This window comes from Pongo abelii, chromosome 7 (genome assembly GCF_028885655.2).
Source record: "Pongo abelii isolate AG06213 chromosome 7, NHGRI_mPonAbe1-v2.0_pri, whole genome shotgun sequence".
NCBI classification, from domain to species: domain Eukaryota; kingdom Metazoa; phylum Chordata; class Mammalia; order Primates; family Hominidae; genus Pongo; species Pongo abelii.
Window position 1 is genome coordinate 19,618,338 of NC_071992.2, and position 16,715 is coordinate 19,635,052.

Consider the following 16,715-nt stretch of genomic DNA (forward strand, 5'->3'; position numbering starts at 1 on the left):
TAAACCATCCAGCTAAAGGTTTGTATAACGGAGGTCTAATGGACTTCAGGAAAGGGAATTATTAAACCCAGTAGCTTAGTCAAGTGCATGCCCTATGTACGCCTCTAACTTGTATAGTTAGAGGATAGTATATACAACCATTGGAAGTATTATGCAAGAGTGTGGATAGATCACTTTGCAGTCAGCACTCACCATGGCAAAGCAATCAGCTTTAGAAGACAGAGGCCATGTGCGAGCCTGTTCCAAGGAAACCTGATCCTGAAAACTTGCAGTGAATTCGGCTGCCTTGGCAGTGACATCTCATCTGGCAGCCTGGAACAGGAAAACTTATTTAGAGAACAAACACGCCTTTTAGGAGCTCGCAATGAGTCCAATCTTAAACTGAAAACTAGGGGCCTAGGAGATTATGGTTCTGTTTATGTTGTTTGTGTTTTACATATGCTGCATATCCTTCCTTAAGTGGTCTTTGGTTAATGCATATTCCTCGCTAACAGTTGCTGTATTGAACACAGAGGAACAGACACACCTCTAGACCTTCATTCTTCTGGATTTTGCAAACCCGATAGTCAATTTCCAGCTCAGCTTTGGTAGTAATATTTCCAAATGATAAGGAACAGGAAATGTTGCAACAAGTTCTCCTGACAATGAGGTCCTGTGTGCCTAGGTTTTGTAGAACGTACTGAAAAAGTAGGTGGCCGTGTCTTTGACATGCTTTACAAGGTGCATCCAACTACAGTCTCCTTCCTTGCTGCCCAATAATTCCCATTAGTGAACTTAGGCCCAAAATAAAGCTGTTTTTTATAAACTATTATTAAAGGGCATTTCCACTACCTGAGAAGGAAGGGAAGACGTTCTAGCTCACCCTTATTAGCACCGTAGGAAGCACTGGTGAATCAATACCTGAAAATGTGCAAGTCCCAGACAATCAGTGCTCAGAGGGAGAGGGGGCAGTGACTGAACTTGGCCCCAGGCCCACCTATGAAGCGTCCTGAAGACACTGAACAGCCTGATGCAGAGAATGCCAAGTACTGGAGGGGCGGACGCAAAGGTTCCAGACCAAGCTCAAGGGTGTCCCAGTGCGCTGGCCAGCGTCGTAGGGAGGAAGGGGTAAAGGAAGGAAAAGGAGCCTAGATTCACCTACAATTTGATCTGTGAGGAGTGTTGTTTATGAGCGGCACTCTTTGCAACTATAGCTTTGGAGGGAAAACAAATGCATGCTATGAATTCCCAGTAACATCCTGCCTGAGGCAGACTCAGTCACTCTGTAAGACCCCACTGTGCAGACAGGGAAAAGAGATATAACTGTAGCTGATTCTGCAAACAGTGGCCACAGTGTCCTACCAAGATGACAGAACAGAGGTCACAGCCACCCTCTAAAGGGCCTCGGGTGTGGCACCCACCCCCTTGCCACCGCCTTCTTGCCAAACTCATAAACACCCAAGCTGGAAAAAGCTGACAAGTATATCTTCCTCTCCTACCCCTGTTGGAACTTTCTTGGATGAATCAAGAAACTTCATAAAGTTTCCCCCTCATGCAGAGGAAGACTTCTTACATTTTTTTCTCTTACTTTAGGAAATTTGAACAGAATATTTTTTTCCGGTAAAATATACAAATATTTATTTTTAAATATTTGCATGTCAAAATACATTCAGGCCCAGAAAGTACTCTTAATGGGAGACTCATCAGATCTTGGTATTGAAGGCTCTGTGTTTTGGCAGGTTTTATTTATGGTTATAGAAAAAAAAAAGAGTAACTGAAAATGAAAATGGTTAGATAGACTGCCCCACACTTTACCAATTTCTTTTATTTTCTTTTTGCTCTGGGCCTGAGACCAGCATGGAAAAGTTTTAGCTTCTAAATAGACTCTTTCAGGAAGATTTGGATGCTGATGAAGATGGTGTAAAGAAAAGCTTGAGGTTTTTTTTTTTTTTTTGAGACAGAGTCTCGCTCTGTTGCTCGGGCTGGAGTGCAGTTGTGCTATCTTGGCTCACTGCAACCTCCACCTCTTGGGTTCAAGCAATTCTTTTGCCTCAGACTCCTGAGTAGCTGGGATTACAGGCACACACCACCATGCCCGGCTAATTTTTGTAGTTTTAGTCGAGATGGGGTTTCATCATGTTGGCCAGGCTGGTCTCGAACTCCTGACCTCAAGTGATCTGCCCACCTGGGCTTCTCAAAGTGCTGGGATTACAGGCGTGAGCCACCGTGCCCAGCCACTTGTGCTTTGATTAACATTATTTTCCTGTGAAAAAATTAAAGTGATCAATGAGCTCCAGGGACGCGTTTTTAATTAAATGATGAAGCAGCTGGCATTCATGGCCTCTTGGCAGGTAGTCCAGCCTGGGCTTGCTGACTGGAGGAATGAGAGTGGGGAACTTACCAGCTGTGTAAGTGTCTTGGTTCCAGGTAAATGATACTTATCAGGCTATTGAAGAATTTAGGGAACACACCCGATAGCCATCTGCACACAGTCAGCTTCATTGAATTACTCTTTTCTTGCTCTGTTTCAGAAAACTGTATGAGAATGTAAATCCAAACTTTTCACATAAACTTTTATCGCTTTTAGGTTTGTTCTGAAAGATTGTCCTTGAAGTGAAATGAATACATCAAAACTGCTCAGCTTCTCTGAATGGGAAGTATTAAGAAATGATCTTTAAACTTTGGGGTGAATCAGATTTATTTATGGAACTTGTTAAAAATGAAGCAGCCCAGGCTTAAAACTTGGTATGAAAACCAGCCTTGAGAGTAAAATGCCCAGTTCCTCCAAACTCCTAGTTCCTCTGAGTTGCTGATTATACCACGTGCTGACTCACATACAAACAATACACAGATGTTCTTTGAACCTGGATTTCAAAAGATCTGTATTCAGAAAGAATTCTCAATCACATTCACCATATTCCTAATAGACTCCAAAAGTTCTCAGAATTTTCTCTTTCCTGATCCTGCTGATCTCTGAGTCAACATGGAGCCCTTGTTAAAATTTTATTTTAATTTGGCATTGCTTTATTTTGCATAATCACTGTCTATGTAAAAGTCTATCTGCTTCTGACTTTTTAGAAAGTGATTATTTTATAGAAAGTGTTATTTATTTCCTATCTGTTCAACACGAGTAAATGTATGAGGACATTAAGATTCTTTCAAACACAATTATTAGCATAGGACACAAGTTGAAAGGGATTGGTGATTTTCCACCCCAAAGCTACTTACAGTAGTTTCAAATGTAACTTTCCTGTAACTAGGGAAGCATAGGCTATTTTTAAGCTTTAAAACAAAACAAAACAAAACAAAAAACAAAAAACTAGTGATTAAAAAGCTAGTATTCTCTATAAAGGACCTTCTTTAAAGAACATATGATTCCTAAGAATCTCAATTAGTTGGTCACTAGAAAGGACAGAGAAGGCTTTATAGCTAGCAGACTTTTCTAAGGTTCATTTTACAATTCAGGAACTCTGTGTTCTAATACCACTTAACTGTCCAGAGATACTGTAGGTGGAATAAAGGAGGGAAGTAAAAGAGATGAAACAGCTGGCATATGTTAGCCAGCTTTAAGAGCTCCAAAATTACCCAGTATTCTAGAAAATTATGACATGCGTGATCATTCTCTCTGGGAGAGAAGCTGCAGCAGAAAGCAAACAGTGATGTAGTATGCAACAAAGGGGCATCTATTTGGCACCCTGAAGAAAAATATCAAATTGCCCCCACATCTAGACAGTCTGGGCATCATCTTCTAATAAATTTAAAATTCTAGTTCTTCTAAGATATGCTCCTGGCCCCATTCCAATTAGTGTATGACCTTGGAGAAATGTCTTTTGAAGTGTTTCTGTGTCTGGATAATAATAGTGTCTGTCCCAGATGGTTGCAATTGTATGAATTAATTAGTTCAAGCTGGAAAGGTCTTTGATAATGTTAAGTGCTGAATATTGTTATTGTTATAGATACAGGTGGAGGCAATGCTACACAACACATCTATAATTAGAAAGGCCTAGAAACTGAAAGTCGTGCCAACACCGCAGGAGTTAAGGAGACAATACCTTGTGTCATTTTCTCCCGAGACTCAGCTTGCTATGATGGAATACTTAATTTGCTCTTATCCTCTTCGAAAGGTTGAAGCTTGTCTTGGACTTGCCGACCAAGCAGCATAGTCTTTACTGGGTGTATGTGCTTTTTCAGGCAGTGTTTTGAATAAAGTGCTGACATTTATTAGAACACAGGATACAGTCTTGGGTTTACAATGCTTGTTAATTGTTCTGAGTCAAGAGACCAAGAAATTCCATTACCAGAAATACCTGTCATCTGAAAAATGCAGATTTTTTTTTTTTTTTGGAGACAGGGTCTCACTCTCTTGCCCATACTGGCATGCGGTGGAACAATCATAGCTCGCTGCAGCCTCAAACTCCTGGGCTCAAGTGATCCTCCTTCTTCGGCCTCTCAAGTACTCTCAGGACTACAGATGCACACCACCATATCCAGCTAATTTGTTTTTATAGAAATGGGGTTCTTGCTCTGTTGGCCAGGCTGGTGTCAAACTCCTTGCCTCAAGCTGTCCTCCTGCCTTGGCCTCCCAAAGCACTGGGATTACAGGTGTGAGCCACCACACCTGGCCAGAAATTTTCTTGAGCTATAAAATGAAGAAGAGGTCCAACCTTCTTTTAGAGATTAAAAGGTTTTCTTTTTTCATAAACAAACTGCAAAGTGTTATGTGGACTCAAAATATATAAAATAGGCTGGGCGCGGTGGCTCACACCTGTAATTGCAGCACTTTGGTTGGATCACATGAGGTCAGGAGTTTGAGACCAGCCTGACCAATATGGTGAAACCCCGTCTCTCCTAAAATTACAAAAATTACCCAGGCGTGGTGGCATGCGCCTGTAGCCCCAACTACTTGGGAGGCTGAGACAGGAGAAGTGCTTGAACCTGGGACGTGGAGGTTGCAGTGAGCTGAGATTGCGCCACTGCACTCCAGCTTGGGGAACAGAGCAAGACTCTATCTCAAATAAACAACAACAACAACAACAACAACAAAAACAATGTAAAATAGGTTAAAAACTGAGCTGTGCTGAATAAAAGGAAAAAGAGAAAGATTATCCTTGACTTTGTAATAACCCTGAGGAATGTTGTCAGAATCTAAGGCTCCCATGAGCCCACTGGACCATACCAAGTCTAAACCAGTTTTTAATACCTCATTTTTGAGTATTCTAAATACCAGCAACATTAAAAACCTGCACTGCTGGGCTCTTCTAGAAGATATACTTCACCCAGACTGACAATTTATTTCATATGCTATCTCCTCTGGAAAACCTCCTCTGACCATCTCCTCTCGTCTTACAAGTTCAACTATTGGTGAGAGTCACACAGCACTCCAATTTACCATTTCAAAATCCTTTGTTATCTTCTTCTCTATCATCATCATCATAGCAAATATTTATGAAATACTTATGTGCCAAGCACGGTATTATCTCATTTAATCCTCTCAACACTACCGTGGGATAGTTATAATATTATTCATATTTTAGAGATGAGAATATCCAACACAGAGATGTGAAAGAATTGACCACCTAGGAAACGGTGAAGACAAAAGGTAAACCCCAAAGAGGTTGTCTTAAACCTTCTTGGGAAATAGCAAAACCCAAGATTATCTTGTTTATCACTCGGTGTAGAGTAACTGCCTATGAGTTTACTTGTCTTTCTCCAAAACCAAACCTGTCGGTTTCTTGAGAGCAGGAACTCTGTTATGCTCACGGCTACATCACCATGACCTCACACAGCACCTAACACACAGTAGTTCTTTTATTTTCCCCATAGGCTTTAGGGGAACAGGTGGTGTTTTGTTACACGAGTAAGCTCTTTAGTGGTGATTTGTGAGATTTGGGTGCACCCATCACCCGAGCAGTACACGCTATATCCAACGTGTAGTCTTTTATCCCTCACTCCCCCTCCTACCTTTTTCTCAAGCCCCCAAAGTCCATTGTATCATTCTTATGCCTTTGCTCCCAGTTGTGAGTGAGAACATACTATGTTTGGTTTTCCATTCCTGAGTTATTTCACTTAGACTAATGGTCTCCATTTCCATCCAGGTTGCTGCAAATGCCATTATTTCATTCCTTTTTTTTTTTTTTTTTTTTTGCGACAGAGTCTTGCTCTGTCACCCAGGCTGGAGTGCAGTGGCGTGATCTCGGCTCACTGCAAGCTCCGCTTCCCGGGTTCACGCCATTCTCCTGCCTCAACCTCCCCAGTAGCTGGGACTACAGGCGCCCGCGACCACACCCGGCTAATTTTTTGTATCTTTAGTAGAGACAGGGTTTCACTGTTAGCCAGGATGGTCTCGATCTCCTGACCTCGTGATCTGCCTGCCTCGGCCTCCCAAAGTGCTGGGATTACAGGAGTGAGCCACTGCACCCGGCCTATTTCATTCCTTTTTATGGCTGAATAGTATTCCATCATTGATAGCAATCACACTCCTGGGAATGATAGTAGCTGTGTGGATTAATACTGGGTATCTGTCCAGAGGAAAAGAAGTCATCATATGAAAACAATACTTGCACACAGAGTAGTTCTTAATAATTGTTAAATTATCAAACTGGCAGCATGTTTCCTTCAAAGGATAAAACAATTTGCCTATGGTTATTCAAAAGAGTAAAATATTAAATAAATTAGAGTTATGGTTGAATAAAGTTTAAAATGATGACAAATTTTAAGAAATAATTTCTAATAGAAAACACTAATCTTTGAACATTTGGGATGAGGCTACTTTGGTGGCCAAGCCTAAATTCTTATTCTGCCCAAGAAAGTCAAATTGACACAACCTATGGGAAAGGAATTCAGCAATTCCACTTCTGCAAGTTTATCTTATAAATAATTCAGAAAACAAAATAAATAAAATTATTGTGTAGAAATATATTACAACATTGTTATAACAAACAATTGGAAATAGCCTAAATATTTAAAAAATAATTAAATGATTTTTGAATGGTCAACAATCAGAAGAAGAACCTTATGATAATTTTTTTTTTTTTTTTTTTGAGACAGTCTTGTTCTGTCGCCCAGGCTGGAGTGCAGTGGCGCGATCTTGGCTCACTGTAAGCTCCGCCTCCTGGGTTCATGCCCTTTATGATAATATTTTATAGAAACTTCAAAATTATGTATGAAAATATATTTTAATAGCTTGTGGATGTAGTTAAATCACAGTACTGCATTAAGTAAAAGAAGGAAAATGTAATACTACATTATATAGGATTAAATGTATTTAATGTACATATTAAATACATTTCCCTAACTATTGTTAGCAAAGCAAAAGAAAAAAACCGAAGAATAATCTCCAAAGGGTAGCATGGGTTAGCTCTGGTTGATGAATACTGTTTGTTTTTTCACCCCTTAAACATTTCTGCATTTTAAATTTTTCTACAAGAATATATCGTGATCAGATGAAAAATAAATTATGTGGTTTTTTTTAAGTGTTATTAAAGAGCAGCCATCTGGTATCACAAGATCAGTTAGGTTAGATTTAAGAAACTCATATGAAATAAAAAAAGCCTTTAGAGGAGCAAACTTGGTTGTTTAATTCCTAGAGTCAAACTGCATGTCACTGTGTGTCACACAGTGTATCACATACATACAATCAGTTCCCCAAGTATCAGGAGTTAAGAAGATGCATTTATTGAAATAAGAACTGATATGATGTCGATGTTACTCTTATTTTATTCTACAGTTGTTTCTGCTAATATTGGAAGTTTTTGGCTGGGTGTGGTGGCTCACATCTGTAATTCCAGCACTTTGGGAGTCCAAGGTGGGCAGGTCACTTGAGGTCAGGAGTTCAAGACCAGCCTGGCCCACGTGGTGAAACCCTATCTCTACTAAAAATACAAAAAATTAGCCAGGCGGGGTGGCACATGCCTGTAGTCCCAGCTACTCAGGAGGCTGAGACAGGAGAATTGCTTGAACCCAGGAGGTGGAGGTTGCAATGAGCTGAGATCATACCACTGCACTGCAGGCTGGACAACAGAGCAAGACTCCATCTCAAAAAGCAAACAAAAAATTTTTGAATTTGGGTGGTGAGGTAAATATCTGGGCTCATGAACATATTAAATGCATAACTGTTGCTTATAATTTCATTTATCTCTCTTCAGCCAGATTCAATATGATCTACTATGTTGCCAGACACAGTGCTAGATGCTTTTTCACTGTGTCTCATAATTCAACTCACATAACAACTTTTTCCAGCCAGTTTTAATGTCCACACTTGACAGACGAGGAAACTAACTTTCAGAGAAGTGATCATTCCAAATTCAAGTTGTTTGTTGGGCTATGAATGCTGATCTTCAGCAACTGAGAATCTTTTGATAGTATCAGAAGTAGACCATTTATCCTATTAGAAAACTAAAAAGCAACAAACATATTTATTAAAAAAATTAAAAATGATAAAAATTAATAATAAAAACAATTCTCATTTTTAAAGTTGGAATAGTCTCTAGGGCTTAGTAACTGGAAAAACAGTAATTGACTCTCCATCCAAAATTATGTTCTCATAGCCAGATGTGATGCCACACACCTGTAGTCCCAGCTACTCAGGAGGCTGAGGTGGGAGGATCACTGAACCCAAGGACTTTGAGGCTGCAGTGAGCTATGATTGTGCCACTGCACTCCAACCTGGGCAACAAGGCAAGACCCTGTCTGTAAATAAATAAATAAATAAATAAATAAAATTATTGTTTCCTATATGTTTTTTATTTCTATCTTATCAGTTCCTTCTACAGAGTTTGATGATTGGCACATACTGTAACGTATGAGCAAATTGCATAGTCTTATGGCACAATGAGTGCCCAACATAGAATTCTTCTAGACTGTATTCAAACCTACATAAAAAGAAATGAATACAAACAAGCCATGCATGCACAACCAGAAACGTATAATCTCACTAATCCATAGCCACTAGGACTTCTCAAAACCAAGCTGGTCTATGTGTGAATGTGTGTGTGTCTGCACATTTTAAGGAACATGTGTGTGATGAGGTTAGAAGCCACCATTCAAAAATCTCTTTTGAAAGACATATGCAGCTGGGCGTGGTGACTCACGCTTGTAGTCCCAGCACTTTGGGAGGCTGGGGTGGGCAGATCACGAGGTCAGGAGATCGAGACTATGGTGAAACCCCATCTCTACTAAAAATATTTAAAAAAAGAATTAGCCGGGCTTGGTGGTGGGCACCTGTAGTCCCAGCTACTGGGAGAGGCTGAGGCAGGAGAATGGCGTGAACCCGGGAGGCGGAGCTTGCAGTGAGCTGAGATCACGCCACTGCACTCCAGCCTGGGTGACAGAGCAAGACTCCGTCTTAAAAAAAAAAAAAAAAAAAAAAAAAAGGCAGACATACATGCAGCCAACAAATATATGAACAAATCCTCAACATCACTAATCATCAGAGAAATGCAAATCAAAACCACAATGAGATATCATCTGACATTAGTCAGGACGACTATTGTTAAAAAGATTTAAAAAAACAGATGTTCTTTATATCGAAAAGACAACTGCATATGTTTGGTTATCACAGCACAATGCATAGTTGCAAAGATATGGAACCAAGCTAAGTGCCCATCAACTGATGAGTAGATAAAGAAAATATGGCATATATACACTGTGGAATACTACTCATACTACTCAGCCATAAAAAAGAAAGAAATAATATCTTTTATGGCAGCTTGGATGGAGCTGGAGGCTATTATTCCAAGTGAAGTAACTCAGGAATGGAAAACCAAATACCATATGCTCTTGATTATAAGTAGGAGCTAAGCTATGGGTAGCCAAAGGGACATAGGGTGGTATAATGGCCCTTGGAGACTCAGAAGTCGGGAGAGTGGCAGGAGATTGAGGGATATTGGGTACAATGTACACTACTCAGGTGATGGCTGCACTAAAACACAGAATTCACCACTATGCAATTCATGCATGCAACCAAAAACCACTTGTACCCCAAAAGCTATTGCATTGTGTAGATATATATATTGTGTGTGTGTGTATGTATGTATATATCTAAAACACAACGGATGTTGATGAGGCTGTGGAGAAAAGGGAGCACTTACACAATTTTGGTAGGAATATAAATTAGTTAATCCACTGTGGATAACAGTAAGCAGTTTGGAGATTTATTTCTTTTCCCTTTTTTTTTTTTTTTGAGACAGAGTCTTACTCTGTTGCCCAGGCTGGAGTGCTGTGGCATGATCTCAGTTCACTGCAATCTCCGCCTCCTGGGTTCAAGCAATTATCCTGCCTCAGCCTCCTGAGTAACTGAGATTACCACACCTGGCTAATTTTTGTATTTTAGTAGAAATGGGATTTCACCATTTTGGCCAGGCTGGTCTTGAACTCCTGACCTCAGGTGATCCACTTGCCTCAGCCTCCCAAAATGCTGAGATTACAGGTGTGAGTCACTCACTGTGCCTGGCCTACAGTTTGGAGATTTCTTAAAGAACTTGAAATATAACCACCATTCAACCCAGCAATCCCACTGCTGGGTATATATCCAAAGGAAAATAAATCATTCTACAAAAAAGACACATGCACTCATATATTCATCACAGCACTACTCACAATAGCAAAGATATGGAACCAACCTGGACGCCCATCAGTGATAGACTATGTAAAGAAAATTGGTGCATGTACACCATGGAATACTACACAGCCATAAAAAGGAATGAAATTATGTCATTTGCAGCAATGTGTATGCAGCTGGAGGCCATTGTCCTAAGCAAATTAAAGCAGGAACAGAAAACCAAATACCACGTATCCTCATTTATAAGTGGGAGCTGCACACATTGAATATATATGGACATAAAGATGGCAAAGATAGACAGTGGTGACTACTAGAGGAGGGAGGGTTGGAAAACTACATATTAGGTACTCTTCTCACTACCTGGGTAATGGGATCATTCATACACCAAGACATGCAATTTACCCATGTAACAAACCTGCATGTGTACCCCCAGAAGCTAAAATAAAAGTTGAAAAAAATCTCTTTGGAACTCCTTACAAGAGAATGAATGAAAGACGAAAGAATATTTAGCCTTTTTCTAATAAGCCAGGTAAATCTATTTTGACATGATTTTACAATAGCTTTCCTTCTTTGTAGCGACATCTGGGGCTTACAATAGCCTCAGTATTGCTCTATAAATGGCATTTTAAAAAGGAAACATCTCCCCTATAGGGTGTAATTTCTTCAAAGGCAAACCATGTTTATGTATGCTGTATTTGCAACACTTAGCACTGTGTTTGATAAATGGTTTACTTTTTTAACTGTTGGACTGGATTTTTTTTTTTTTTTTTTTTTTGAGACGGAGTTTCACTGCTCTCGCCTAGGCTGGAGTGCAATGGCGGCTCGGCTCACTGCAACCTCCGCCTCCCAAATGCAAGAGATTCTCCTGCCTTAGCCTCCTAAGCAGCTGGGATTACAGGTACCCGCCACCACGCCCAGCTAATTTTTGTATTTTTAGTAGAGATGGGGTTTTGCCATGTTGGCCAGGCTGGTTTAGAACTCCTGACCTCAGGTGATCCTCCTGCATCGGCCTCCCAAAATGCTGGGATTACAGGCATGAGCCACTGCGCCTGGCCTAGATATATTTTTTAAAAAAGAAAAGTATATCTAGTTTTTTAAAAAACATTAATTCACTCAATAGTCACACCTAAACAGACATATACCATCTATGCAGATTGTAGGCACACCGTATACAGGTCGGGTGAAAATTCTTTGGCATTACTGTTCAAATAAAAATGTAAAACAAGCTGCTAATGAGAGCAATATATGTAATTTTAAAATTGCTTTCTTTCCTTTTTTTTTTTGAGGCTGTCTTGCTCTGTCATTCAGGCTGGTGCGCAGCGGCGAGGTCTCAGCTCACTGCAACCTCTACCTCCCAGGTTTAAGCGATTCTCATGCCTCAGGGTCCAGAGTTACAGGTGTGCCCCACCACACCCGGCTAATTTTTGTGTTTTTAGTACAGACGGGGTTTCGCCATATTGACCAGGCTGGTCTCAAACTCCTGACCTCAAGTGATGCAGCCGCCTCGGCCTCCCGAAGTGTTGAGTTTACAGACATGAGCCGCAGTGTCTGGCCAATATATATAATTTTAAGGTGTCTAATAATGGCATTTAAAAAGTACTAATACAGAGGTCTAATTAGTTTCAGTAACATATTTTATTTAGCCTCATCCATCCAAAGTATTATTTAACAATGTAATCAACATAAAAATTATTCTTATTTGTGGAGGTATTTTCTCTTTTTCTGGGATACTATGTCTTCAAAATCCATTGTGTATTTTATACTTATAGCTCATCTGAATAAGGACTAGCCTTATTTCAAGTAAGCAGGAGCCATATGTGACTGGTGGCTGCCGTATTCACAGCGCAGCTTGATAGCAGTTTTCAGGATTTTTGTTTTTGTTTTTGAAATGAACTAAATTGCCAAACCTACATGTAATATACCTGATAGAGTCATATCCTTAATATCATTCGATTTGTCTCTTTAGGACCAACAACTTATTTTATTCACTTTGCTTATATAAAAAGTATTATTATTAAATATGTACTATGCTCATATGATAAAACATTTCACAGCATTAAATGGTAGAAAATATAAAAAGCAGTGTCCTTTCATTACATCTCCAAGCCCAGTCCCCTGAGATAACCATTATCACATATATATGCAGATTTTTTCCACATATATATGAGATATGTATATCTTTTTAAAGTATCAATGAGGACATAACTTACTTTTCATAGTCCTGATAAAATACCAACAAAAACTTTGCTATATGCATAAGATTATATAGGATATTTTCATGTGTCAATTCTTCTTCTTCTTTTTTTTTTTTTTTTTTTTCTGAGGTAGAGTCTCGCTCTGTCGCCCAGGCTGGAATGCAATGGTGCAATCTCGGCTCACTGCAACCTCCACCTCCCGGGTTCAAATGATTCTCCTGCCTCAGCCCCCCAAGCAGCTGGGATTACAAGCGTGTGCCACCACTTCCAGCTAATTTTTGTATTTTTAGTAGAGACGGGGTTTCACCATGTTGGCCAGGCTGGTCTCGAACTCCTGACCTCAGGTGATCCGGCCGTCTCAACCTCCCAAAGTACTGGGATTACAGGTGGGAGCCACCGCTCCCGGACCTTGTAAATTCTTTACTAGCAATGAGGAAAGAAAAAGAAAAAGTAAGTACGTGGGATCTTAAATTTGATACTATTTTTAGATATTGATTTTGTAGGATCCAATATTTTGATATTCATAGAAATAACCAGTGGCCATAAGTTCTGTAATATCAAATGAAGTAGCACTCTTCTATGAACTATACACTTTACATTCATTATATGGTTTCTTTTTTTACTTATTTCCTCAATCAGTCAGTCAACAAACATTCGAGATCCTGTCATGTGTCAGACACTGTGCGGAGAGCTAGAGATAAAACTGTCAACAAGATGAATGCAGCCTCTAAAATAAAGAGTTTGTAATCCAGTGGATTCCCTGTTCATGCAACCAGGCTTCTTGTATTTTCTCTGCACTTTGCTCTATCAAAAAAAAAAAAAAAAAAGCATTCAAAACACTCACGAGTTTGTTGACCTTAAAGTGGAATCAGCTGATACAAATTAAAAGCATTTTGCATTTCAAAAAGTGATAAAGCCTAATAAATAACTCACTAATGGTGAAATTTCAGAGACACTTATTTTAGGTTGGGGTCTTCCTAATTCAGAAAAAATCAGTCCAGTTTCCCTATTTTACATCCAAACTCCTCAAATGACCAATCCATATTCTCTCTCTCTTTTTTATTTTTTGGAGAAGGAGTCTCACTCTGTTGCCCAGGCTAGAGTGTAGTGGCACAGTCTTGGCTCCCTGCAACCTCCACCTCCCCAGTTCAGGTGATTCTTCTGCCTCAGCCTCCCGAGTAGCTGGGACTACAGGTATGCGTCACGATGCCCAGCTAATTTTTGTATTTTTAGTAGAGATGGAGTTTCACCATGTTGGCCAGGCTGGTCTCAAACTCCTGACCTCAAGTGATCCACCCACCTTGGCTTCACAAAGTGTTGGGATTACAAGCGTGAGCCACTGCTCCAGGCCCCAATCTATTCTCTCTAACTGCTTTTATTTCCCGGCCTAGAGCTCCCTACCTTTCCACTGAAATGGATTTAAGAACACAAATAACATTATCACTAAGTCCAAAGATCTTTCATTAGAACTTCTTCTCTTGCATTATTTTATGGTATTTTAAATTTTTAAAATCACTCCTTCTGCATTGAAAAACTATTATACTAAGCTTTGACGCCATAATTTGTTTAGCTCCCCTCCCACTTCTCTGTGGAATCATTTTTTTTTTCTTCTTTAAAAGCTTTTCTTCTTTTGATCTCCTAATTGTGCGAGTTCTTCAGGCTACTACTTGAGCAATTAAACCCATATTTAAAATTGTCACTGATGATCCATTATTTACAGCTTACCAATGTGTGTTTTATGGAACACTGTTCCCACAAGACCACATTGAAAAACAATCAAGAACGCTGGCAAACATTTCTCCTTTGCCTGCACATTCTATATAGATCATAAAAATAAATATTCTTTTTCCTGATCATACTTCCAGACGGAGTGAACATATGATACAATTCTGACCAACAAGGCGTAAACTGAAGTGTGTTGACCCTTCGCTTTTCTTGCTGCTTTTAACATGAACTCAAAGCAGGAACTGCGGCAGACAATTTGCGATTTTGAAGGATGGGCTAAATGAATTGCAGGGACATCAGCCTCCACGCTGCCCTGGACATAGGTCAGCAACTGCTTACCTCCTGAGTTCTCACTACGTAAGATGAAGAAATCTTTATTTGTTTGGACTTCCATAGTCAGGCGATTTATACCTCGCACCAGAACACACTCTTAATTAGATATAAAAATGCTACAACTATATGTCCTTCTTGGAGCTTCAGAACGCACATTAGAAAAATTAGAGAACTGAAAAATTCCCAAGAGAAGAAACCTGTGGAATTCTGCTGAATTTGTCATCTCCTAAATTTATTTGATCAAGCAGCCCTTTTCTTCCTTCTGTATTAAACTACCAGTGTCTCACGGAAGTATAGCTCTCTAGCTTTTTGCTTTTCAAAGTGTAATTTCTAGACCAGCAGTATCTGCATCATCTGGAAACTTCTTAGAAAACCCAAATATTAGGCCCCATGCTGGAATCAGAGTTACATTTTAGCAGGATCTCCAGTTGGTTTGTGTGACACTAAAGTCTGAGAAGTGCCGCTTGGGAAACACTGATTTAGAGAATAAAGTACAACTAACCTTAATATCCTTAAGTGGCCTATGATTTCAAAGGCCTCTGTATCATTACTGTCCCTTAATCCCTACTTCACAAATCATCATACCTAGTTCTTATTGAGTGCTTACTTTGTGTGAGGCACTGTGCTAACTGCTATACTTTTATAATTCTCAAAGCAACCCTATGAGGCAGGTACTATTGTAATCGTTACCTTGTAGATGACATAGCTAAGGCTCAGAGAAGTTGCCTACCCAAGGTCACATAGCCATTAAGTGGCAGAATCCTTTGGCTTAAGGATTGAAGGATCACTCAGCTACACTGGCTTTCTAACCTTCTGTTCCCAGGCACTTCTGTGCTCTGTGTACTTTACACACATGATTCCCTCTGTCTGCAATATCTCCCCAAAAAAGTTTTTCTGGGAAAAAAAAAGTTTTTCTCCCCAAAAAAGTTTTTCTGGGAAGCTTTTCTGACCTCCTACCCCCAAGCCAGGTCAGATCCTCCTGGTAAACATTTCCCAGGCACGTATCTTTACTTCGTACATATCAGCTTTTAAAATTATGTATATTTTGTGATTCTACGATTAGTGTATGTGTTTACCAAAAAACTAAGCTCCCTGTGGGCTTGAACTGTATCCTCTGTGCCTGACACATAGTTGACACACAAATATTTTTTAGAGTATCTTTTTTTTTTTTTTCCTGAGATGGCGTCTCGCTTTGTCAGCCAGGTTGGTGTGCAGGTTGGCACGATCTCAGCTCACTGCAACCTCTGCTTCCCAGGTTCAAGCAATTCTCCTGCCTCAGCCTCCTGAGTAGCTGGGATTACAGGCTCACACCACGACACCCAGCTAATTTTTGTATTTTTAATAGAAACGGGTTTTCATCACATTGGCCAGGCTGGTCTCAGACTCCTGCCCTCAAGTGATCCGCCTGCCTCAGCCTCCCAGAGTGCTGGAATTACAGGCGTGAACCACTGTGCCCAGCCTTTTGGAGTACCTTTTACTCTCATTTGAAACATTCTCTCCCTATTCTGCACCAATCCAAGTTCCATCCAGAAGAAGCTATAGGATAGTGGCAAGACATTGATTTAGCATCAGAAGATTTGTATTTGAGGCCTTGTTCCCCTACTTCGTAACTTGGAGCAGTCACAAAAACTCAGACCCACTAATTCTCAGCTCTGTTAAATGGATATAATAATAACCTCACAGGATTGGCATAAGAATTAAAATGAGCCCTGTGAGAGAAGTGTATAACCTACATGAACTTCCTAAAAATACAAGTAGCGTTTTGTAGTGATTAAGATTCCGGGTTGTGCTTAAAGTTTTCCACTCTATAATCCAAAACCTGAGTTCAAATTCCAACTCATAATATTTATTGTCTCTGCAGTTGATTCGGCAATCCATTATTTGCTGGATTTTGTCATGTGTTTTTCCAATTGCATTCATAATTT